At 39.2% G+C, this 25739-nt stretch overlaps 1 pseudogene; it reads right to left on the minus strand.

Annotated features, from left to right (window-relative positions):
- LOC105714265 (BAG family molecular chaperone regulator 1-like) overlaps nt 1-19989 on the minus strand; it is a 49449-nt pseudogene extending 29460 nt beyond the window's left edge.
- Nucleotides 19990-25739: the final 5750 nt, after the last annotated feature.

Below are 25739 nucleotides of genomic sequence, written 5' to 3' on the forward strand. Positions count from 1 at the left end.
CAAAATTGAAAAATGGAATCTAATTAAACTTAAGATCTTCTGCACAGCAAAAGAAACAATCATTAGAGTGAACCGGCAACCAACAGAATGGGAAAAAATTTTTGCAATCTACCCATCTGACAAAGGGCTAATATCCAGAATCTACAAAGAACTAAAGCAGATTTACAAGAAAAAAACAAACCCATTCAAAAGTGGGCAAAGGATATGAATAGACACTTTTCAAAAGAAGACATATATGCAGCCAATAAACATATGAAAAATGCTCATCATCACTGGTCATTAGAGAAATGCAAATCAAAACCACACTGAGATACCATCTCATGCCAGTTAGAGTGGCAATCATTAAAAAATCTGGAGACAACAAATGCTGGAGAGGATGTGTAGAAAAAGGGGCACTTTTACACTGTTAGTGGGAGTGTAAATTAGTTCAACCATTATGGAAGACAGTGTGGCGATTCCTCAAGGATCTAGAAATAGAAATTCCATTTGACCCAGCAATTCCATTACTAGGTATATACCCAAAGGATTATAAATCATTCTGTTATAAAGACACATGCACACGTATGTTCATTGTGGCGCTGTTTATGATAGCAAAGACCTGGAACCAACCCAAATGCCCATCGATGATAGACTAGACAAAGAAAATGTGGCACGTATACACCATGGAATACTATGCAGCCATAAAAAACGACGAGTTCATGTCCTTTGTAGAGACATGGATGAATCTAGAAACCATCATTCTCAGCAAACTGACACAAGAACAGAAAACCAAACACCACATGTTTTCACTCATAGGTGAGTGATGAACAATGAGAACACTTGGGCACAGGGAAGGGAACAACACTTACAGGGCTAAGTGAGGAGGTGGAGGGGAGGGGAGGGGAGGGACAGCGGGAGGTGGGGCAAGGAGGATGGGGAGGGATAACACTGGGAGAAATGCCTGATGTAAGTGATGGGGGGAAAGAGGGGCGGGGAGGAGACAGCAAACCACCATGACATGTATGTACTTATGCAACAATCCTGCGGGATGCAGGAAGTGCACATGTACCACAGAGCCCAAAGTACAATAAAAATAATTAATTTTTTTTAAGAAGTTAGCTCCTGGGGCAAAGAGCATGGTAGAGAGGAGTGGAGAGTATAAACGGGAAGAACATATCTGAGATGCAAGTGATAAATTCTTTCAGTACCTGTCTGAATCTTCAGTAGACCCAAACAAAAGACCAGACTTTATAAGGGTGCTTCCAGCATTTAAGATTTTTGAATTGTTCCCTCATTTTGAAAATCAGTAAGAATCAGGCTGATGTTACAAAATCAATTCCAACAGAGTCCTCAGGATAGAGGCCATAGGGACCCTATTTGGCACACTACAACACCCATGGTGTGATGCAAGATTTGGTTAGAATTCTGAGCTTCAGGGACTCCATAAAAGGATAAAACTTGTAACAAATTCAATCTGTCTGGCCTCTTGCAACTCTTGTAAGTTGATTTTACACATAAAATTATTGTCAACAAAATATTGACAATATTTTAAATCTCTCCCTCTCTAATTAATTATTTCAGAGTTCCTATCTTTTCTACCCATGGAAAGACCTAATGACTTTTGTCACTTGATAACCAGGGTGAACTCTCAACAAACTAGGTACAGAAGAAATATACCTAAAATCAGTGAAGGCTATATATGACAAATGCACAGCTAACATCACACTGAGTGAGGAAAAATTGAACGCCTTTCCTCTAAGATCTGGAACAAAACAAGGGTGCTGCTTTTACCACTGTTATTTAACACGTACTGCAAGTCCTAGCCAGATGAGCACTTAGACAAGAGAAAGAAATAAAGGGCATCCAAATTGGAAAGGAAAAAGTAAAATTAGCCTTGTTCACAGATGACATAATCCTATATTTAGAAATACTAAAGATGCTACCAAAAAAAAAAAAACCCTGTTAAAACTGATAATTGAACTCAGTGACATAGCAGGATACAGAATTGCCATACAAATATCAGTAGCATTTGTATATACCGATAGCAAAAAAATCTGAAAATGAAATCAAGAAAGCATTCCCATTTATAATAGCTTCAAAAAATAAAATACCTAGAAATAAATTTAAACAAAGAAGTGAAATATATCTATAATGAAAACTATAAAGCACTGATGAAAGAAGTCAAAGAAGAAACAAAGAAAAAAGATATCTAATCTTCATGGACTGGAAGAATTAATATTGTTAAAATGTCCATACTATCCAAAGTGATCTATAGATTCAATGCAATTCCTATCAAAACACCAATGACATTCTTAATATAAATGGGAAAAAAATCCTGAAATTTGTGTGAAACCACAAAAAACCCTGAATAGCTGAAGCAATTCTTAACAAAAAGAACAAAGCTGGAGCATGACGATAGTTGACTTAAAAATGTACTACAAAGCAATGATAATCAAAACAGCATGGTACTGACATAAAAAGACCCATAGACCAATAGAACAGAGTAGAGAACCCAGAAATAAATCCATGTATTTACAGCCAACCCATTTTCTGCAAAGGCCCCAAAAACTTATATTTGGGAAAAAAACAATCTCTTCAAAAAATTATGCAGGAAAAACTGGATATCCATATGCAAAAGAATGAAACTAGACCTCTGTTGACAAAAGTCAACTTAGATCAGGTGCAGTGGCTCATGCCTACAATCCCAGCACTTTAGGAGACTGAGATGGAAGCATCACTTGGGTTCAGGAGTTTGAGACCAGCCTGAGCAACATAGGGAGAGCCTGTCTCTAAAAAAAAAAAAGTATTAGCCAGGCATGGTGGCACGTGCTTGTAGTCCCAGCTACTTGGGAGGCTGAGGTAGGATGCAGTGAGCCATGATCATACCACTGCACTCCAGCCTGGGTGACAGAGTGAGACCCCAACTTAAAAAAAAAAATCAAAATAGATTAACGACTTAAATGTAAGACCTGAAACTATGAAACTACTAGAAGAAAGCATTGGGGAAACACTTCTGGACATTGATCTGGGCAAAGATTTTTGGGGTAAGACCTTAAAAGCACAGATAACAAAAGCAAAAATAGACTAATGGAATCACATCAAACTAAAAAGCTTCTGCACAGCATAGAAAACGATGAACAGAGTGAAGAGACAACCTACAGAATGGAATAAAATATTTTCAAACTATCCATCTCACAATGGGTTAATAACCAGAATATGTAAGAAACTCAAACAACTGAATAGCAAAAGCAGAAAACAAAAATAATCCAATTTACCAAAACTGAGTAAATGTTCTGAATAGACATTTCTCAAAAGAAGACACAAACAGCCAACAAGTATATGAAAAAATGTTTGACATCACTCATTATCAGAAAAATGCAAATCAAAACAACCATGAGATCTTACCTCACTTAAGTTAAATGGCTATTATCAAAAAGACAAAAAATAACATGCTAGTGAGGATGTGGAGAAAGGGTAATACTTTTACACTGTTGGTGGGAATGTTAATTAGTACAGTCACTATGGAAAACAGTTTGGAGTTTCCTCAAAAAACTTAAAATAGAACTACCATATGATTCAGATATCTGACTGCTGGGTATATATCCAAAAGAAAGGAAGTCAATTTAGCAAAGAGATATCTGCACTGCCATGTTTATTGCAGCACTATTCACAATAACCAAGACATTGGATCAACCTAAGTGTCCATCAAAGGATGAACAAATAAAGAAAGTATGGTATTGAATAACATTCAAGCTGAGACCCAAATCAGTAAGGAAATCATAGGTAACACAAACAAATGCAAAAACATTCCATGATCATGAATTGGAAGAATCAAAATGTTAAAATGGGCATATTGCCTAAAGCAATCCATGAATTCAATGGTATCAAGCTACTCATTTCATTTCTCACAGAACTAAAAAAAAAAAAAAAAAAAAAAAACTACATATGGAACCAAAAAGGAGTTCGAATAGCCAAAGCAGTCCTAAGGAAAAAGAACAAAGCTGGAGTTGTCACATTACCCAACTTCAAACTATACTACAGGGCTTCAGTAACCAAAACAGCATGATACTGGTACAAAAAACAGACACAAAGACTGATGAAATGACATAGAGGACCCAGAAATAAAGCCATTCAACTGTAGCCATCTGATCTTTGACAAAGTCAACAAAAACAAGCAATGGAGAAAAGATTCCATATTCAGTAAATGATGTTGAGATAGCTGACTAGTCATATGCAGAAGGATGAAACTGGCCCCTTACCTTTTACCATATACAAAAATTAACTCAAGATGGATTAAAGATTTAAGTGTAAATCCTCAACCTGTAATAATCCTAGAACAAAACCTAGCAAATACCTTTCTGGACATCAGCCTTGGGAAAGAATGACCACATCCTCAAAAGCAATTGCAGGCTGGGCACAGTGGCTCACGCCTGTAATCCCAACACTTTGGGAGGCCAAGGTGGATCACTTAAGGTCAGGAGTTTGAGACCAACCTGACCAACATGGTGAAACCCCGTCTCTACTAAAAAAAGTACAAAATTATCTTGGTGTGCTAGTGCACACCTATAATCTCAGCTACTTCAGAGGCTGGGGCAAGAGAATCACTTGAACCCAGGAGGTGGAGGTTGCAGTGAACTAAGATAGTGCCATTGTTGCACTCCAGCCTGGTCCGCAAGAGCGAATTCTGTCTCAAAAAAGAAAAAAAAACACACACAAATTGATAAGTGGGACTTAATTAAACTAAAGACCTTCTGCACAGCAAAGGAAACTATCAACAAAGTAAACAACATATAGAATGGGAGAAAATATTTGCAAACTGTGCATCTGACAAAGGTCTAATATGCAGAATCTATAAGGAAATTATACAATTGAATAAGCAAAAAACAACCCCATTGAAAAATGGACAAAAGACATGAACAGACACTTCTCAAAAGAAGACATACAAATGGCCAACAAACATGAAAAAAATGTTCAACATCACTAATCATCAGAGAAATGCAAATCAAAATCACAGTGAGGTACCATATTATACCAATCAGAATGGCTATTATTTAAAAGTCAAAAAATAGCAGATGCTGGCGAGGCTGGAGAGAAAAGGGAATACTTATATGCTATTCAAGGGAATGTTAGTTCACCCACTGTGGAAAGCAATTTGGAGATGTTTCAAGTAACTTAAAATAAAAGAGAATTGCCATTTGACCCAGCAATCGCATTGGCTGGGTATATACACAAAAGAAATACATCATTTTACCAAAAGACTAATGCACTCATATGCTCATCACAGCACTATTCACAATAGCAAAGACATGGAATCAACCTAGGTGCCCATCAACGTGGATTGGACAAAGAAAATGTGGTACATATACACCATGAAATACGACGAAGCTATCAGCTACAACAAAGTCATTTCCTTTGCAGCAACATGGATGCAGCTGGAGGCCATTATCCTAAGTGAACTAACATAGGAACAGAAAACCAAATGCCACATGTTCTCACTTATAAGTGGGAGCTAAACAATGAGTATTTGTGGACAATAGACACTGAAGACTACTGGGGAGGAGGAAAGAGGGGAGCAGGGGTTGAAAAACTACCTATTGGGTACTATACTCAGTACCTGGATGATGGGATCAGTCATATCCCAAACTTCAGCATCATGCAGTATATTCAGTTCACAAACCTGCACATGTACCTCCTGAATCCAAAATAAAAGTTGAACTTATTTTTAAAATGTGGTATATATACACAATGGAATATTATTTGGTCAAGAAAAGAATGAAATTATGTCATTTGCAGCAACATGGATGGAACTGGAAAACATTATGTTAAGTGGAATAAGCCAGGCACAGAAAGATGAATATTGTGTGTTCTAACACATGTAAAAGCTAAAAAAGTTGATCTCATAGAGGTAGAGAGTAGAATGATGGTTGCCAGAGGCGTGGAAGGGTAATGGGGATCGGAGGATGAAGAGTGGTTGACTAATGTATATAAAAATACAATTAGGGATGTGCGTGCTGGCTCATGCCTGTAATCCCAGCACTTTGGGAGGCCAGGGCAGGTGGATCACCCAAGGTCAGGAGTTCAAGACCAGCCTGGCCAACATGGTGAAACCCCATCTCTACTAAAAATACAAAAAAAATTAGCTGGGAGTGATGGTGTGAGCCTGTAATCCCAGCTACTTATGAGGCAGGAGAATCGCTTGAACCTGGGAGGCAGAATTTGCAGTGAGCTGAAATCACCATTGCACTGCAGTCTGGGCAAAAAGAGTGAAACTCTGGCTCAAAAAAAAAAAAAAAAAATACAGTTAGATAGGAATAAGTTCTAGTGTTCAATAGCACAGTGGGTTGAGTATAGTTAATGGTAATTTGCTATATATTTCAAAATAGGAGATTCAGAGATTCAAAATGTTCCCAACACAAAGGAGTAATAAATATTTGAGGTGATGGATGTCTTAATTAACCTGATTTGATCATTACGCATTGTATGCATGTATCAAAATATCACATGTGCCCCATAAATATGTACAGTTATTATGTATCAATAAAAATCTTTAAAAAATAACTAGGATGATCATAATATATAGTCAATTTTCATTATTCATACCTTATTTACAGATTTGCTTGCTTACTAAAATTTATTCATAACACCAAAATCTATACTTGTGGTGTTTTTGCCATTGTTAACAGACACGCTCAGAGTGACAAAAAATTTTAGCCACTCAACATGCCTTCTCCTTGCTTAGGTTGAACAAGGTGACACTCTGCTTGTTTCAGCTCTTACACGGTAAACAGGTGTTCTTTTCACAGTCTATTTAGTGCCACATTTTCACCATTTTTGTGCTTTTACTTAATAATTTTGCTGTTTAAAGTGGACCCCGTGTGTAGTCCTGAAGTGCTGTCTATTGTTCATAAACACAAGAAGGCTATAATATTTCTTAAAAAGAAAATATATATTAAGTCTTCGTCAGACATGTGTTATAGTGCTATTGGCTGTAAGCTCAATGTATATATTTATATGTTAATGTACAATGAACCAACAATATACATTAAATAAGGTGTCTTTAAATAGGAACACACACAAAACAAGGTAATATATTGACTGATTGATAAAAATGTGACCAGAGCCTTGCAGGAACCTAACCTTATGTTTTCGCTAGGAGTGATAGTTCAGTATTCACTAATTTGGTGTTTGCAGTGAATTTATAGAACATAGGTGTGCATAACAAGAATAGACTCTATTACATAAAATACTTTCGGAAGGGAAAGATGGCAGGTATGGACAACAGATACAAGCTGAGGGTGTCCTGGACACCCCACTAATAAGCTTATATCTAATGTGTTGTAGGCAGCATCCACTAACTTGCAGAGCTGATTGTGGGCATCCCTTTCCAACTTCCCATTCATTGATTCCACAATGGTAGCTTGATATTGGGCATTGTGGGAGTATTTACACCATGAAAATAGGCAAACTCTGTAAATCACAGATTTTTTTCCCCAAGAGAGACAGTTGTTAAACATTTACCAGCACACCAATGACTATAACTCTTCCTTTCTTTAATTCTACCCTCAAAATTTTCAACAATTGGGGGGGGGTCTTTCCTCAGGTCATTGATTATCCCATATACTTCATAGAAAATGTAATTAATTTCTATCTCTAGTTAATTCCTTTTTTGAACACTTCTCAAGTGGAATCAACTAGGAAGCCCCAAATATCCCAAACATAAGCAGGACAAAATGTGATGAATGATCTAGATCTCACCAAATATGCTGAATTACAGGGAAGCTACTACCAGTGATATCAGCTGCCTGCAGCACTGGAGAGAGGAATGCTACGGCAGATGCCTGGAAGTGTGTGGCAAAACCACATGCTTTTTGCCTTTGTTTTCTGATGCCCATTGCCTTCCATTATGGAATAATAGCTCCTCCTTCATTCCACCTTCAGTATCGCTCATATCAAACTCTAACTGGAACTGTGATGGCAAAAAAATCTGGGAAATATAATTTCCAGGCTTTCAGTCCTTATGGTATAAGAGAGAACTTAAAAGGTGTGGATAATAATGAATAGCAGTAATCTCTATGTGACATGAAAGGTAAATAATTCTGATATTGATATATATTAATAAATTATTCAATCAATGTTTCCTGTATGCAAGGCACTGTGATAGAGCAGTAATTTTAAAATTATGGGTAAAAATCTATAATTGGTTGTAATACAAATTTACTATGTTGTGCTCAATATTATTTTTAATACAATTAAAGCAGAAGAGCAAAAAAATATCAAAGTGCATCACACATAGTATGAGTAAATTTTTTTTGGAAAACTTTTAGATAGATATATGTATGTGTCTACTTGTTTGCTAAGTAAAATGCATTTCTTACTGTCAATTACAGTCAAATAAAGTGTTTTTTTTTTTAATGGCTTTAGAACAGGCATCAGCAAGCCTTTTCTGTAAAGGGCCAGGTAGTAAATATTTGAGGCTTTGAGAACCATACAGTCTCTGTTGCAACTACTCAACTCTGCCTCTGTAGCATGAAAACAGCATATATAATAAATGAATGGGCATGACTGTGTTCTCTTAAAACTTTATATACAGCAACAGTTATATATACAGTTAGGTGACCAGTAAGATGTGACTAAAAAGCCATAGTTTTCCAACTCCTGATTTAGAGTGGTGCTTCTCAAACTATCTGCATTAAAACTCTAGTTTTGTTGCTCTTTTTATTCCTAATTAATTGCAAGCCAGACCAATACATGGTCCTGCTGTCCTGGGCAAGTATACACCTCACACCACATGCAAGTCATTCTAGCCAGTTCAAGAACACTCAATCTGGTCTACTAGATAAACGTACTCATCGTGCACTTAGTATGGTAATAGTAAATTTCTATAAAAGATCTTAAATATGTACTTTCAATTTTTGTACTTATCTTGTAGCAAACTGGCAACAAATTGTTCCCGGACCAGCCCCTCTTCATGAACCACATTTTAAATAGCACTGCTTTAGAAAATAAAAGATACTGCAATTGTATTCAAAAGGTTGGTGAGCTAATGGAGATGAACTTGTTAATGAAGAGCAATAATACAAGGTAGAATACAATAGATGCTTTAATACAAAAGCTAGTTCATAGCACTCATAGTACATGAACATATTTTTCCCAAACCTAATTTACCTGTCAGTAATGGCATATGCCATTTACAAAATTTCAAAGAAATTATTTAATGCATATCAGCCATTATTAAAACTTTGTCTTTGATAATAAGATGTATGTGTGTGTATCAGAATTTTATATATACATATATATAAGAATTTTTTACCATCTTTTCTGTTTTGAAAAGTGTTCTGTGAAATTTAAGAGGAAAAAGCCCTCTCATAGGCATCATTATGAACAACTCTTTGTGAATGAAGACTTGGAAAACATCCAACTCAATTACTGCTGGAGCTGCGGTTGACCAACTAGAGACAGAGGCTATTGTTATTTCCATGTCAAATGGCTTGTTTCTCTCTCCAATGAGAACCATTCCTCTCCATATGCTAGTAGCAAAAAAAATAATAAGAATTAGGAAATACTTTTAGATTTATAAATATATAATATGGTAAGTGGGAGCCAGATCATAGTACAGTGGAGTCAAATTTCTTGGCTTGAGAGTTTCTGCCAATTCCGCCCCCCTATTCCCTCGAAAATGGACTGTTTTCTTGCCATTTCTTTTTCTGCCCAGCACGGAGGGTCTTCTGATGACAGACTGGTTTGAGAGCTTCTATGCTGGAGAATCAGAAGAAAATGGTGAAGCAGGGTATGTGAGTAAAAGTTGCATGGAATCCTGATTTGCTAGATGTGGCTAGATCCATGCAAGCATGGGTTGCTGATGTCAGCTTCAATTTTAGTTGTGTGAAATGTACTCCTTTGAAAGACAACACTATGTGAGGGATGGTTTTATAACAGTAATATTATTACCTTTAAACTAGTAATATTAACTAGCAACATTTTACCTTGTCATTTTCCTCCCTCAAAGTACTCAATGTTTGAAGCTAGATCTTCAAAATCTGTCAGAGCTACTAAGATTTTTTTTTTTGTTTGATGAATGCAAAACCAACATGGATAATGCTGAAAGAATCCCATGAGTCAGAGATTTAACACTATTTTTGGCTCTTATAATAATAACTCAGTTAAAATTTGGGCATTTTCCCCTTTATAAGAACCTATGAAATGAGGAGGAGATAATCAATATAATCTCAGTTTTACAAAGAGATAAATTTAGATGCAAGAGATTAGATGCTTGATCTAGAGTCACTTGGTGACTTGGGTCTCCTTATTAATTAAATTACAAAACTGGCATGGACTCACAGAACTTATTGTCCCAAAGAGAATGACTAGATGATTTTGGCAACTGGAACAGCTAGAGACATAAGAATGAAGAGAGGCTTCAATCAGCTACTGATGTTCCCGTAGGCTCTTCATCCTAACATCCTGCCATGAACACAAGGATGCTCCACAGAGACATTACTCTTAATGAAGGATCATTTGGGACTTTTTGTGCTTTGAAAAAGGCTTCACTCCCACCTATATCCCAGACCTCCACCTCCAGCTTCTCCTCTGCACACATATTACTCTAGAAATGTCATGCTCTTCACTACTTTAAGTTGAGCTGACATCTGGGGGGATTTGGGACAATGAATTTTTATAAAATAAAATTTTTAGTTCACTGTTTTGAAGGGAAAAGTCCCAGGAAATATTACCAGGACAGAAAATGGGACAGAAAGAGGACAGAGCTGAATTTTGCTTGAGTTTATTTTTTATTATGCTATGAAATAGAAAGCTTGGAACAATTTTTTTTTTTGAGACTGTCTTGCTCTGTCACCCAGGCTGGAGTGCAGTGGCACAATCTTGGCTCACTGCAACCTCTGCCTTCGGGTTCAAGAGATTCTCCTGCCTTAGCCTCCCGAGTAGCTGAGACTACAGGTGTGCGCTACCACGTCCAGCTCATTTTTGTATTTTTAGTAGAGATGGGGTTTCACCATAATGGCCAGGCTGGTCTCAAACTCCTGACCTCATGATCTGCCCGCCTCAGCCTCCCAAAGTGCTGAGGCCTGAGCCACTGGGCCCAGCCGGAACTATTCTTGAGAGCATACCCATGAATAAATGGGTCAAGGAGGAGCACTCTGAATCAGTCCTGTCCCTAATAAGAGAAGGTGACGTTGCCAGGCTCTGAAATACTTCCCCGTGAGCAACAGATCTATTAGGTAGATATCTTCCCTCTCCCTGCCAGCAGAACATGATTAATATCATGCAAAAAGCTCAAGGGTGATTAGGAAGCACACATTTTTTTTTAAAGCCTGTCTAAAACCTGAAATGTATGTATTTAATTTTCTCCAGAAATGGTTTGCAATCATCTTCCCTTGTCAATGCATTTTTCAGGATAGAGAAAGCTCATGCCTTTGTGTTTGTGGTACACTTCAAGTTCTTGGAGTGACTAATAGTACTGCATTCTTAGATGATTCAGGAAGGATGTTTAATAGTGTTAATGTATTATTTTAATAAGTAAATTTAAGGCAGACTATTTCTCTAACTTAATTGCCTTTGTGAAATTCCATTGAGTCCTCCTAGTTTATATAATAACGCTGACTCTGTTGGAAGGGTGACCTGCTTGCCTGGCCAGAGGGAAGAGAAATCGCTTTTTGGCCTAAACTTACTCCCATCATTGATTTATTTTCCCAGATGCTTCAGCACAATCTTACTTACCTGTATCAGGGATACTGCAAGAATGAAACCATTGATCTGGGTTAAGAACACCTCCATATTGTGTTTCTGGTTTTTCTAAGGCAGGAATTCAAATTCAAACTCACCTCTGGCAAATGGGTTGTATACAGCCTTTTTTAGGTCACAAACCTCTTGAGTATCTGATGAAAGCTGTGTTGATTCAGGTCCTTTGAGGTGGGATTAACTATGCAAGAGAGTCATTGAGGGAAAGACCTGTGAGGGAAAATGGTGAGAGAGAGGGGGTTAGGAGTGCCATCAGACTCTCAGCGTAGACTAGGAGTGCCATCAGACTGAGAAGGAGATTCTGACCCCCTGTGAAGGAGAGAGGAAATGAAGGTAGGCTAGGTGGAAGTGTCTTAGACTTTAATGCATGTCTAAGAAACTTTTGGCAAAGCTGATAAGGAGTCCTAGGGCCAAAGGGGCAGGTCAGAGGAGTCCTGCATCTTCCATCGAGGTGCCTGCCTTAGTGTCCCTGCCACACTTACTCATGGCTGAAAGCAGCAGGTGAGGGGCATGGCTTCAGTGAGGTGATGGATTTCAGAGCAGTGGCAGGTAAATTATAATCCTGACAGGGATCTGAGAGGAACATTCTCATGGCTGCCAGTCTTTTGCACTGCACAGTTCTACTTCATCACACAAGGTCAGGGAGCAGATCCTACATGGTTTCTATGGACCTCTTTTTCTGAGGGAAAAACTTAGGAAAGGAAGTTAATAAGACAAATTACAACCCCTGTTCTGCAGCAAGTCTTGAGGCTGCCTCTCCCTCTACCGTGAACTGTGCAGGTTTTACTGGCTTTACCTGGTGGTTTAATCCAAACTTTCATTCCTGAGAGGTCTGAGCCCTTGGAAATCATACACTTCTGAGGTTGCAGTCACCACACTTGCCCATTCACAGTCATAAATGGGCAAGAGAGTACCTGGAGGCCCCAAAGTGTATTATCTGGGCAACACGCACGCATTCTTCCATGCTCCCATTGTATAAAAACAGCCCTACTTCCTCCTGATGATCAACGTCAATTATTGCCATAATTGTAACTCCTCTTCTTGCCTGCTGGCCCCTGGGCACAAGTAGTCCAAAGTGTCCTTGTGGCAGTCATAGCCTACAGTTCCATGGGACCCTTCCTACATCCCTTGGCAAGAGTGTGCCCTCTTTGAGGAACATAGCCACCAATTCTGCAGAACCCAGTGTTGATGAGACAGGCAGCACAAGATCCTCCAATGGTGAGGCCACTCATGCTTCCACCCTTTGTTCTCCGGATCTATGTATTTTTTACTACTTGGGGACACAGTACCAGATAAAAGCCTCATATTTAATACATACACTGTGTCCTGAAGGATGGCATCTCTTTCTTTCAGAGTGTTACCTTCAAACCAACAATTTAATTACCCCTTTCTAAGTCCATTCCAGCATTGGTTGAGGCCAACTGTCTCTCGACAGTGTGGTACCTGTTATGACCAGTGAATCTCATTGTCATGGGGCCACTCTCACCCCTCCTTTGCAGTAACGTGAGTCCTCTGGTCAGATGTTATGTTGCATAAGATTCCATACCTATGAATCAGGACTTTCATAATCCCTCGATAGTAATGCTGGCTGAGGTTCTGCAGGAAGGAACAGCAAATCTATGCCTGGAATGGTTATCGATCCCTGTGAGGACAAAGTGCTGGCCTTGGTTTGTCCAGTGTTTTTGACTTGACAACTGGCCAAGGGATAGTGTCATATCTGGGAGCTCAGTATGGGTCTCTCTTGTTGACAAGTTGGATGTTCAGAGGCAGCATTAATTAGATCAGTCTTGGTAAATGGGAGTCCGTGTTGTTGGCCTACATCTCTGCTAACATGGCCCCTCCATGTAGATGCCCATGATGCCAATTCTGGGCTGGATAATGAAAAAAGCTGGCTAATGTCAACTGGATGAGTCATTTTGTCTGCTTGTGTGGTGGATGTTTTCTGATGGATATTTATGTGTGATACCAGATCTTCATACTTTGTATCTACTCCCATATGTCCATCTACCTACCCCTACCTCAGTACCCCCTGTCTCTGATCTAATCTTCACTTCCAGGCTTCTGACTAGATGGCCAGACCATTGGCCACTGCCTGTGAATCTATAAATATTATTATTTCAGGCCATTTCTCCTTCCACAGAAAGTAGATGACCAGATGTACCACTTTAGCTTCCCATTCAGAAGATTTTCCCTCTCACTGTCTTTTAGGGCCACTCCTGAATATGGTGGCAATGAAGCCATCAATTATGTTTAGCTTTCACTCACATGTTACAGAGCAGACTCATCTGTAAGCCAAGGAAGAGGTTTATTCTACTTCAGCTATTTATATGTGAATGAAACCCTCCTTCAGGCTACAGGTGCAAACCAGGGAAGGAGAACTGATGCAACATTTATGAATGACATGGGGTTCTGAACTACCTGCTGATGCAATTTACTTGTGTTCCCAAATCTTGCTTGGACCCCTTCCTAGATGTACCATTTCCATGGTATGATGGATTGATGGTAGGCCTATCCAACTTTATGACATGGGTGAGTCAGAAAGAACCCAACTCATAATCAGTAGTTCTGGCTACATGGTCATTTGGCACCCCTGGTCAAGTCTTTATTGGGGCCAAGTAACATGCCAGGACCTGTTTTTCAAAAGACATAACATTTTTTGCTGTAGATGGCAGGTCCTTGCTCTAGACTCCTAGAACCTATATTGTTTTGCTCCCACTGGAGCTTGCCATAAACTCCACACTATCTTTTTCCACTACCAACACCTGTAATACCATATGGTCTGCTAGATTGTATGGCCCAAGTGGCAAGATTGCTTGTACCATAACTTGGATCTGCTGCAGATTATATTCCTGCTCAGGATCCTACTCAAAACCGGCAGCCTTCCATGCCACCTTATTTACAGACTAGAGGAATATTCATAGCGGGGGAATATGCTGCTCCAGAACCCAAAGAAACCTATCAGGTGCTGGACTTCTTTCTCTGCAGTAAGGCGTGTAAGTTACAGCACTATGGCTTACTTTAAAAGTCATATCCCAGCATGATGCTGACCACTGAACTCCTCTATTGGGACATTTTCCCAGGTCACTACCAGTGAAATCTTTGATGAGTAAGTCCCAATAGAGGGACATTCACTGAGCAGCCACTGTGTGCCAGGGACTAACTGAATCCCACCTGTTAACCAGGACAGTGGGCAGTGCATAACCTCCATGACCTACTGGGCAGTGAATGACCAAGTCCCAACTCCACATCTTACTGCCTATATTCTCAGACAACTCCTGGTACCACTTGTGTACTCCAGGTCCTCCAAGAGGTAGATACTACATGAGATTAGTCATGCAAGAGATTTATTATGGACAGTACCTATGAGGGAAAATTGGGAGGGAAACAGGGAAGGCTCAAAGCAGACCTGACCCTGGGTGAAGGAAAGAGAGAAGGGAGGAAGAAAGGAAGAGAGGAAGGTTGAGTGGATGCATCTTAGACTGAAGTACAGTTCTGAGGGAGTTCAGCAAGGCTGTCAGGGAGTCCTTGAGCCAGAGTTGCCATCAGAGGAGTCCTGCGTCATTGTCTTGGAGCAGGCTGTAGGAAGTGTGGCCTTGGCATCAACTCAGTAATAGATTTCAGAGTGCTGGGGCCGTCAGTCAATATGCTATTGGCAGTAGATCTGAGAAGTGCATATTCATGGCTTCCCAAAAAGCTCTGATTCCCATCACAGAAAAAAGGTACTAATATACAGGTAAAATGGTGTGCATAATTTTATGCAGTCAATTGATCCACTCAGGTGTATTCATTGACCCTCACGGGTGGTTGAGAACACCTGTTTTCAGAGTTTATTGTTGATCTCACTTAGCAAGGACAGATTTCTGTATAGCTTTTAGCTGAAAGATATGCAACACATCAAAAATCACTATAAATTGCTGCTATGATTTAAATGTGTGTGTCTCTCCAAAATTAATGTGTTGGAACTTAAACCCCAAGGTGATGATTTTAGAAGATGGGGACTTTAGGAAATCATTAGGTCATGAGGGCTTCTTCATCGTGAATGGGATAAATACTCTTTTAAAGGGGCTTTACACAGTGTTCATCCCCTTTTGCCCTTCTGCCTTCTGCCAACTGAGTGCATAGCAACAAGGCACCATCTCGGAAGCAGAGACAAAGCCTTCACCACACACTGAATCTGCTGGCACTTTGTTCTTGGACGTCCAGCTTCCAGAACTGTGAGAAATAAATTTCTGTTATTTATAAATTACCCAGACTGTGATATTTTGTTACAGCAGCAAGAATAAACTAAGACAACTTCTTAAGGAGATATATAGCCTCTTCATTTATAAAACGGGACCATATACTCTTAATATAATGTAAAGTACTGTATGCATTGTAGATAATTTGAATTTGTCAAATGGATATCAAATAAAGATGCTAGACAAAATTGTCCCATCTTAGAGATAGCTTTAGCAGTAGGAGTGAGAAGCAGCAATGGCTTTTCAATCTGTTTTGTTTTCCTCCTTTCCCCATCTTTCTCCTGGTCTTTCAGTCTTGAACCCCTCTCTTTTCTTGTAGTTTGGCAGAGCAGAAATTTGGTATATCTACCAATTGCAGAAGGTTCAGATCCTCATTCTAATAAAAAAGGTGCCCAATTTCTTTAATCAAATAAGATTATTTAAAAACGTAATTCCTCTCTAATAGGTAGTTCAGTTGAAGTGATGCAGTAGAATAAATCTCCAAATCCAGACAAAAGATGATCTTGGGCAACTCATTTATTTTCTTGGCTTTGGATTCCCTTACCTTCCTTCATGTTTACAAATATACAGTTATTTATTAACTTGTAATTTTAATACTCTTAAGTGCACAAATAGTAAGGCAACAGCTCAATACATCTTTATAAACAGTTATGTAACCACCAACCAGATCAAATTAAATTACTGGGTTATGGGACATATATGTTAGCTTTGCTAGATACTGCTAAATAGTTCTGCAATGTGGTTGTACCAGTTTACAGTCCCATCAGCAAGGTATAGGAGTTTTAGCTGTTCCATATCTTATCACTACATACACTAGGAACTGCAATTCCTTTACATTTTAGCCATTCTGGTGGGGAATTCCCACTTTTAAGTGAGATTAACTGTGCTACTATTAGTCCTCTGAGAGCCTCTTAGAAAGCTTGTGATGGTTTTCCTGCTAGATACACAGGATTGTGATATGGATTCATTTTATTGACTACATGTTAAAGCATTTTTAGTTCTTTGGAAGAGAGCTTATAGAAATAACCAAAAAAGGTGGGGGGTGACTTTATCATTACAAAGACCCTCAGAAAAACCACTGAAAGTGATTCCTGGAAACTGGAAGTTGTCTATGGCCAAAAGTGAAGTGGTATGAGGAGGGAAATGGCCCCTTCAGGGACCAGAGAAGCAGTCAGGTCCAGAGGAAAGAATGGACTGTGTATTGTATTATTGTAAATAACTGTCCGCTCTTACTTAAATATGTATAACTTCTTCCCAAGGCATTTAAATAATTTAACTATCAAAGAACTTGAGTTTTGTTGGGTCAGCAAAACAGATGTTTATAGCCATAAGTTTCTGCTGAGATTTTCCTAATAAAAGGGGAAGGAGAGGGAAGCCATAAATAATCATAACTAGTTACCGTTCTTCATTCTACTCTCAGACTCATGAGCAGCAAATAGGTTTCTTTGATGTATTAGAGTGTAAATCAAATTTGAAGACAGGAAGTATAGATTCAGTATCTTCTTTAATCCTTTCTTTCCCTTAGCTACTCTCCCCCTGTCAAACTGCCTTGATTTGTCTATGAGGTTCTATTTCCAAAAGTATAAAAATAATTTAAAATGAACATTTATTAATTCCTTTCCTTATGCTAGGCAACAGGCTAAGGACCCTTGCATCTATTATCATATTGATGCTTCACACGAAGTATCTTGCTTAAGTTCTTCTCATGTCTGTGAAGCTAAGATGTTATATTTTATTAATTCTGCTTTAAAGATAGAACTATTAAGGGAAAGAGGCCAAGTGGCCTGCTTTTATATATCTCATGATGATAATTTTTTTTTCAGACCTGGGGCCTCACTCTGTCACACAGGCTGGAGTGCAGTGGCACAATCGTGGCTCACTGCAGCTTTGACTTCCTGGACTCAAGCAATCCTTCCACCTCAGTCTCCTGAGTAGCTAGGACTACAGGCACATGCCACCACTCCCGAATTTTTGTTGTTGTTGTTGTTGCTATGTTGCTCAGGCTGGTCTTGAACTCCTGGCCTCAAGGAATCCTCCTGCCTTTGCCTCCCAAAATGCTGAGATTACAGGATGAGTCACTGCAGCTGACCATGATAATTTCAAGTTCAAATTGATTGTTCTTTTCTTTGACTTTTAGTTCAGCTGCCAAGTCCTGCCAGTTTTCTCTTGACTCAAATCTTCCATTTTCATAACTACTGCCCTAGTTCAGGGAACAAAGTAGCCAGGAGACTGGTTTCCCAGATAAATCTACGCAGCACTATCAGATTAATCTTGAGGAAGCCCTGCTTTCATTATGTCCCTCTTTCGTGTCGAAATGTTCAATGTTCCCCAGTACCTGCAGGAAAAAGTCCAAACTTAGCTTCTTAATGAAGGTGCTCCTCAGTTTTGCGCTAACATACTAAAGACTTCCACAAACAAATCCTCCACTTCAAATCATATGGACTACTCACTGACCATCAAACAAGTTATGTACATTCTCATCTCACACATTTACTCACAGTCATGCCAAATGGAATGCCCTTCTTTTTCTTTGCCTATTCAACTGTTGCCAGTCCTTCAATGATGAAGTTACATCCATCCACTGACCTGAAGGGGTTCCTTATCAGTCTTGCAGGTGGTATTTTCTCACTCCTCTTAGGTCATGTGGGATTTCATAATTGTATAAAACAGAACAAATATTTACAGAGTGGCAACAGATGCAAGGTGATGTGGTAGATTTGAAAATAAATGATACACTCCTTGAACAGAAAGAGCTCAAAATGTGAGATAACAGTAAAAATGAAAAGTTTGAATAGGAAATACGAGATATGTCACTAACATTTTTGAGCACGTGCTATGTAGCGGGCCATGCTCTAAATATTTCCCTGGACTTACACATGTATTTCTGTAAGTAGTCATTATTACTATCCTCTATTTACAGATGAGGAGTCTGAGGGTATAGGACTCAGCCAAGGTCATCCAGCTAAGATGACCAGTAGGATTTGAATGGCTCACATTGTCATACTTCAGGCTATCAAACTAAAGAAAGAAAAGGAGACAAAATTAAAAGAGAGAGTTTATTTGGGCAAATATTTTATGTATTTATTTATTTATTTGCAGCCCAGGACACACTTCCAAGTTGCTTTGGGGAATGCTCCATTTGGACCTTTTTGTTATAAGATTTTTAAAGACAAGAGGGGACAGGAGTGGTCTGATACAAAGTTGTTTGACAGGAATTCTCACTGGTTTACCAAAATAAGATTGGTTAGTGGTTGGCTATGCATTGCTAAACTATGGCTATAAATTATGATGTCTAGCATATGGCATTTCATAGCTACTTGACTTTAGTTAGTTTAGAACCCCTATAGCAAGTGACCTCAAGATGTAATTATTTAGGTCAAGGTGGGAGTGAGATTTCACTGCTGTTGCATTTTAACACCTCTCTGGGCCTGATAATTAAAGAGGGCTTGCATTTGTTGGATAAAAAGTTTCTTTTCCTTCTCAAGGCTGTGACATGGTAAAAGCCCCATAAAACTGCATACCTCAACCATACCTTGGCTTTCTGTTGAAACTGCTCTCTATAACCCAAATGTGAATAAGTAATTAAGGACTGTAATTTCCACCCTACCCAGACAATGTGTAAGCAAATGCTAATCTTGACTTTTGTGAACCACTTAAGTAACAATCAGAATGTCAAAAAGTCCCCTGGCCCTCAGAGAGTTCGGAGCCCCTCACCCTCATCTTTGCCCAGGAATCCACTGGAATGTCTGGAGCCCCTCACCCTCATCTCCGCCCAGGAGGTGATTTACAGAATCCACTAGCCCTCAGAACATCTGAAGCCCCTCACCCCCACCCCTGCCCCTCACCCTCACTCCCGAGGTGGTTTTACGGGTATAAAAGGTCTTGACACCCTCCTTTCGGGGCCACGAGTTGGAGAGACCCGAGTCCTCCGTGGCCGCTGGCAATAAAGACCCTGCAATTTGGCATGCTTTTTTCTTGGTGTTGACTTTCTATGCTCGGGCCAGTACAACAAGGCCATTCTGCACTTTAGATAGGATCTCAAGTTCCAGTTCTTCCAGGAGAAAGAAAGATTGGGAGGATACAATACATTGAAAGACTAATAGGGAGGTGAATACAGAGAGGCAGAGGAAGCAAGAATTAACAATGGAGAAATGAAGACATAGAGTGAAGCATGAGCCAGTAAAATCGAGCTCAGAATCCTGGAGCTAGTTCTGTGAATATTATCTTCCTAGGTATCTCTTTTATAAACAGATCTGTTGTACAAACTCAAAGTTTTCTTCACAGAACACTTTTGATGGATAGGTTGTGTCAATGGCTTCCCATCGAACATTAAATAAAAACCAAAATGTTTATCTTAGCCTCAAAGGCCAGTATGGACTGATCCCTGCTAAACTATTCAGATGTGTCTTGTGCTCCTCTCTCTCTTGCTCACTATACCATAGCTATACTCTCTTCTTCGAGTCCCATGAAGGAGACAAGCCCTCTTTCATCTCAGGGACAACCTGTACACTATTCCCTCTAGCTGGAATATTCTTCCCCTCTATTCTTCACTTGATTATGTGGAAATCAGAAATTAAATACCTCAATTTCTTTTACTGACCTTAGTTAAAGAAATGTAATTTTTACAATTATATTCAATGAAAAACCTTGAGGGGAAATAATCTTATTAAGACAAGTACTTTGAGAATTAATTCAAAGTGTCATGCTCGTTGTTAACTTCTTAGCAAGACAACGAAGAGAATTTCAGAGAACTTAGAATTTGTTATTCAGTGACTGTAAAAAGGCATTGTCAGAAAAAGATCCAATTGCAGAGAAAGGTTTTAAAGGTAAAGATAAGTGATCTGTCCCTTGTTAGTGGGATAAGTCTTTCAGAGAGATGTTCCATGACATGGCTACTAAATACAAAATGTCTAGTGTAACCACTCCTGCTCATAAAATACGTTTGTTATAGGAACCTCTCTAGTTGTTCACTTAAGTTATCAAATATATTTGTAATAAGAAATGGAATGGGCTCACTTAAGCTATAAATGAACTTCTCAGCCCTACAGCTGAAACACTGGCAGCATCTCAGACAAAGTTGATCCAAATCCAGTGAAAAGCCTGTTTTTCCCAATTCTTCTCATCAGCCAGAACTCAGTTTATGGTCACCTTCTTTGAGAGGCTTGCTCTGGAAACTATATTTAAAGCAGTACTACTCGAAATTTGGAAAATCATTTGGTAAAAATACAGAGGCCAGGCCTTCCTTACTTTGATTAAGCCAGGACTGTGTTCTTTGTTAGCTCTCCAGGTGATTCTGATACCCATTAAAGTTTGAGAACTACCAATCAAAATATGTATCCTTCTTTTCATCCCTTTATTTTCTATTACAGCATCCAATTTGTTTCCCACACAGCTCTTATCACAGTATATATTTACATGTGGTTGTCAGTGTCCCCTACTAAACTATAAGCACCATGAGGGCAGGAATCGTGTCTTTCTTGTCAATTACTGTACCCCCGGAACCTAACACAATGCCTGAAACACACTTGAGAGTCTAAAACTAGACAACTTTTTATGCATAGAATTAAAAAAAAAACAACTTCAATATGAATTGTATTCATAGTACAGCCAAGACTTGTTTTATAATAATAAATCATAAACTTTTTATTTTCCACCAGAATCTTTTTGGGGGAATGCTAATAAATATTACAGATAAAATCAGAATGAGAGCTGGGCCTGGTGGCTCACGCTTGTAATCCCAGCACTTTAGGAGACGAAGGCGGGAGGATTACTTTAAGTTTGAGACCAGCCTGGCCAACATGGCGAAACCCTGTCTCTACTAAAATTACAAAAATTAGCTGGGAGTGGTGGTAGGCGCCTGTAATCCCAGCTACTCGGGAGGCTGAGGCAGGAGAATCGCTTGAACCAGGGAGGCAGACATTGTAGTGAGCCAAGATCAGGCCGTTACACTCCTGTCTGGGCAACAGAGTGAGACTCCGTCTCAAACAAACAACCAAAAATATCAGAATGAGGTCAGTTGTTCTTGTTTAATCAAAACGATTGTTCCAGAGTTCTGCCTTCTTGGCCTCTCTTGGATCCCTGAAGGCAGTATAGGGCCATGCTTTACAAAGGGTAGTCCCTAGACCAGCAGCATCAGCAGATGATGCAAAAGAAATGGTGAGAAAAATTGCTGACACCTTAGCACAAATCAAAGCAATAGAACCAAAAATCGTTGTATTCTTCACTGTCACACAGAGGCATTTAACAAAAAAGCCAGGTTCACCTAAGAATGTCACTGATGGCCGGGACCAGTGGCTCATGCCTGTAATCCCAGCACTTGGGGAAGCCAAAGCAGTCCGATCACTTGAGCCCAGGAGTTCAAGACCAGAGAGGCCAACATGGTGAAACCTCTTCTCTACTAAAAGTACAAAAATCATCCATGAATGGTGGTGGGTGCCTGTAAATCCAGCTACTCAGGAGGCTGTGGCATGAGAATCACTTGAACCCGGGAGATAGAGGTTGCAGTGAGACGAGATCACACCACTGCCCTCCAGCCTGGGTGACAGAGCGAGACTCTGTCTCAAAAAAAAACTCCTTGATGAAGCAGTAAAAATTGTTAATATTAAATTTCAGCCCTCGAGAATACATCTTTTTAACATTCTGTGTGATGAAATGAGAAGTTAGCATTAGGTCCTGCTGTGACATAATGAAGTATGATGGTTGTCTTGAAGAAAATCACTTGTGCAATTCTTTCAATTGTGCATTTAGCTAGCCACATTTTACATGGGACACCAGTTTTACTTGGGAAAAAAAGCAAGTGACAAAATGGGCAGACTTGGGTATTTGGCAGACATCTTGAAAATGAACAAGTATACCTGTCACTTTAAGGGAAGCATTTAGCATTATTTCTTGTCAAAGATAAAATTTGAGCTTTGAAGAGAATACTAGAATTGTGTGAAATGTGTATCTACTTCTCAATGCTTAAAAAATTTTCTAATGAGATCAGCAATGATATTAACAAATATGATTTTCAGATTTTACATAATAAAATGTGCCATTATTTGGAAGATCTGTACAACTCAGTGAACTAATATTTTCCAGACAATCAATGTGGAATCATGTGTGGGTAAAAGGTCCATTCAAAGGGCAAGATAGACATGAAACTGAATATAATGGTGTAGAAAAGTTAATTGATAGGGTTTCAGATTTTACATTGCAACTAATCTTGAAGGAGTTATAATCAGTTGTGGAGTTTTAGTGTAACACCAAAGGATATTCACAATTAGCTGAAAAGACTATTAAAATAGTCCTTTTTTCCAACAACAGATAATGTAAGGTGAGATATCAAACGAGGTTGGCCACTCTATTGATGAACTTTATTTTATTGTGGAAAATACAGTTATTTCTCATAAAAATATGTTACTATGTTAACCTGTAATATGTTATATTAAATGAATCAATAAGTCAATATTTCTAAAATTTCTCAGTTTTACTTTCTAGTGTGGCATATAACGATATATCCCACATAAATAAAAGCTTTTTAAGATCTTCATGATTTATAAGAGCATGAAGAGTCTCTGAGACCAAAATTTTTGAGAACTGCTGCCTTAAGAACAGAGTGAAAACTTCTTCTTTTAAGCAGTCCTATTTTCAGACAAAGATGGATAATAAACCTTGATGAGTTCTTCCTAATCTTTCTCCTCTTTTGCCAGATAGACCTCAAGTCCAGAAATTACTAAATGCCCTGATTTATTTCACATAAATATATATTCCTTTGATGCCTTTCTAAGCAGAGTTTAGTCACCTTGATTGGATTTTCAGACTTTTTGGCCGCCATGATTCCATTTGGCAATGAGCCAAGTCACTCCCCTGAGTTGTGTATTTACAAACCAGCTCCCAGACAGAAACGGCTAAATGAAGTGTTGGCTGCTGGGCTCTGCCAATTTTAGAAGACAAGCTCATTCCTTGTACTTCTTTTATACCAAATATTCTGCTCAATATCTTTCTGATGATGGGATATAAATTTTTACAAAGGGCTAAAGAAAAAATATACAGTGTTAAAAACAATTGAACAAATAAAAGGGGATTAATATTTGCTTAGTATTTGCTCTAAGCCAAATACTATTATATATGTTACTGCATTTAATCCTCTCAACAACTCTATGAGATGGGCATTATTATTCCCATTTTATGGATGAGAAGAGCAGGGTTAGATAACTGTTATACAGTAGAGAAGGGATGAAACCCAGGCCTCAGTGACTCCAAAGACAGAACAATAGTCAGACAATCTGGGTTGTGTCATATACTTTATAGTGGTACCTTATGGATACAGGGATGAAAACCCTTCATATAAGCCTTTAGAATTGCCTCAGACCAGTGATCTCAAAAGGTGGTCCCTGGACCAGCAACATCAGCATCCCTTAAGAACTTGTTAAAGTACAGATTCTTGGGACTCACTTCAAATCTGCTAAATCAGATACTTTGCAGGTGGGGCCCAGTAATCTGTGTATTAACAAGCCCTCCAGGGGATTCTGATGCACCCTGAAGTTGGAGAACCACAAAAACAAGCTTGTGCTTGTCCAATCCGTGGTCAGTGGCAGGACAGCTTTGAATGCGGCTCAACACAAATTCGTAAACTTTCTTAAAACATTATGAGACTTTTTTTCTAATTTTGTTATGTGTAACTCCTCTGTTATCGTTAGTATTCATGTATTTTATGTGTGGCCCAAGACAATTCTTCCAGTGTGGCTCAGAGAAGCCAAAAGGATTGGACACTCTTGCACTAAAGTATGCCAACACAGCCTCAGGAAGCCAGTGCAAGGGGCAGACCAACTAGACAGCTACTGGGATTGCCAATCTATAAGGGTGCTAAAATATCACAGGAATTAATCAGAAATGTTGTGGCAGTTAACTTAAATCTCCTCTTCTCTGGGGAAAGTAAATTGGTCTCATTCCTATTCCATCCAGGCAATAAATTCCCTGTTATGAATTTGAATATGTGACAGAAAAATATTTGTTATTTTTAATATTCTGCTGTCTTCAAAAAAGGTTGATCCTGGTAACTGGAAAAGTTTTTGCTTGCTAAACATGAGATCTTCCACATTTGTCTAATAGCCTCTTAGCTCTCTACTCCTCCTTGATGCCTGAAGGATGAGCAATACAGACCCACAAAAAATCTTATTCATGGATCATCTTAGATCGGATTCCCTAGAACATAGCCTGAGATGGGGATTCTTGTGCCAGTGATTTATTGAGGACACACTCTCAGCAGAAGGAAATCAGGTTGAGGTATCAGAGAGGGGTTGGGGGGGGTGGAGGGAAGCTAAACAAGGATGTGGCCTCAAACGGTTACCGGCTTCAGCTTGATCCCACCCACGTGGAGCTCTGGGGCAGAAATCTCACCCACACACCTGGTCCTGCCTGGAGGGAAGGGAACCAAGTTTTTATATCTGTATGTCAGTCACTCATTGGGGCTACTAGTGGCCAGGTCAGGGTGAGAGTCTGACATCCTGGGCTAACAGTAGTTCCTGGAGGCTGAGAACAGCACTTCAAAGAAACAGGCAGCTGTGAGGCATTAGCAGACAACCGTGTGAGCAGCTGAGGGATGGCTGAACCCAAGTGAAAGGCATCTGGATGGGGCACCACCAGCATCTACTACATGGATGTAATTTTAGGTTTCTGTTCGTATCTCTGGATATCAGTGTTACCTCTGCTTAAGGTGTGAATTTTCCTCTCTATCCTCTGGCCTTATAGAGCCATAGCCCTGGACCAGCCAGCTTCCCATTTGCT

Source organism: Aotus nancymaae, unplaced genomic scaffold (genome assembly GCF_030222135.1).
Source record: "Aotus nancymaae isolate 86718 unplaced genomic scaffold, 86718_ANA_hifiasm-v0.15.2.pri h1tg000058l, whole genome shotgun sequence".
In the NCBI taxonomy this organism is placed as follows: domain Eukaryota; kingdom Metazoa; phylum Chordata; class Mammalia; order Primates; family Aotidae; genus Aotus; species Aotus nancymaae.